The 1,515-nt window shown below is 45.2% G+C and overlaps 1 protein-coding gene across 1 annotated transcript in view; it reads right to left on the bottom strand.

Annotated features, from left to right (window-relative positions):
- Positions 1 to 688: 688 nt before the first annotated feature.
- Positions 689 to 1,515, bottom strand: part of LOC139393161 (CCR4-NOT transcription complex subunit 4-like) — a 53,813-nt gene continuing 52,986 nt past the window's right edge. Inside the window, exon 12 of the mRNA XM_071141559.1 lies at positions 689 to 1,515. This exon is cut by the window's right edge and continues 1,066 nt beyond it. The gene's annotated coding sequence lies outside the window, so the exon portion shown is untranslated.

Below are 1,515 nucleotides of genomic sequence, written 5' to 3'. Positions count from 1 at the left end.
GTCCAATTTTTTTTAATTCTAGATGACATTTTCTCCTGAAAAAAATTGCATTTTTGTATTTTTGACAGATAGAAATATGTAAAAAGGTTTAATTCACAATCTGTTATGTATAAATCCAGTCGTGGAGTGTCCTAACAAAATTAAATCGCCTAAATATTTGTGACTTTAAACCCAGTGTCCAAAATAATGTATTCGCGTGATATGCAAATATGTGCATTTAAAAAAAAAAATGAAATATCACCTCATTTGCATATCTCAACATAATATTTCCAGGGGGGGTAAATTAAACAAAACGTATTATATTTGTGTCCACGTTCAACCGGTAAAAGTTGATTGTGATGTGATTAAGGGTGTGGTGCCTGACCTTCCATAGAACAAATGGAAGAACTGTCCACCGGATCAAAGGAAGTTCCAAAGAGGAAGTGTGACGAAGCCCGAGATTTGATCTGCGAATCAGAAGCGTACGTCTCGGGCTCTGGCGGGAAGCTGCGTATAAAGAAAACGGGAGGTGAGGGACGCACCCAAAACCTATGTAGGACACCGCTTTAGACCAGAGCCCCATGGGGTCCTAGGAAGTAGTGAACTATACAGGTAACAGGGGTCCCCCGTTTGAGATAGATCTGATTCGTAGCTTTGAAGTGACTCGTTTCATTTCAGTCAACCAAACAACTCACGACTGTCGCATCCATCCTTTCAAACATGGTTTTATTTCTCCCTACGTTCAGTTATATTTGTGATAAAACACAATGTTTTAATGTCTGGATCATTCGCCAATATCTCGGTTTTGACAACTTCAAATGCTCCTCTTTAGCTCGCCGTCAAATCCCAATGGTGCCGTCCCTAATGCTGCCATAGCAACCTGGGAACATCTGGTAACTTATCGGTCACGATGTGGTTGGACAGACAGAGACAGGTAGACAGACAGACAGAGAGAGACACAGACACAAACAGACAGAGCCAGGTAGACAGACAGAGAGACAGGTAGACAGACAGAGAGCCAAGTAGACAGACAGAGACAGACAGGGCCAGGTAGACTGACAGAGCAAGGTAGACAGACAGAGAGAGACAGAGCCAGGTAGACAGACAGAGACAGACAGAGCCAGGTAGACAGACAGAGACATTCAGAGACAGGTAGACAGACAGAGACAGACAGAGACAGATAGACAGACAGACAGACAGAGCCAGACTGAGCCAGACAGACAGACAGACTGAGCCAGACAGACAGACTGAGCCAGACAGACAGACTGAGCCAGACAGACAGACTGAGCCAGGTAGACAGACAGACAGTCTGAGACAGACAGACAGACTGAGACAGACAGAGACAGACAGACAGACTGAGACAGACAGACAGACTGAGACAGACAGAGACAGACAGACAGACAGAGACAGACAGACAGACAGACAGAGACAGACAGACTGACACAGACAGAGACAGACAGACAGACTGAGACAGACAGAGCCAGGTAGACAGACTGAGACAGACAGGGCCAGGTAGACAGACAGAGGCAGGGCCAG

Source organism: Oncorhynchus clarkii, chromosome 33 (assembly GCF_045791955.1).
Source record: "Oncorhynchus clarkii lewisi isolate Uvic-CL-2024 chromosome 33, UVic_Ocla_1.0, whole genome shotgun sequence".
NCBI classification, from domain to species: Eukaryota; Metazoa; Chordata; class Actinopteri; order Salmoniformes; family Salmonidae; genus Oncorhynchus; species Oncorhynchus clarkii.
The sequence above is the reverse complement of the archived record's forward strand: the minus strand, read 5'-3'. Positions and strand labels throughout refer to the sequence as shown.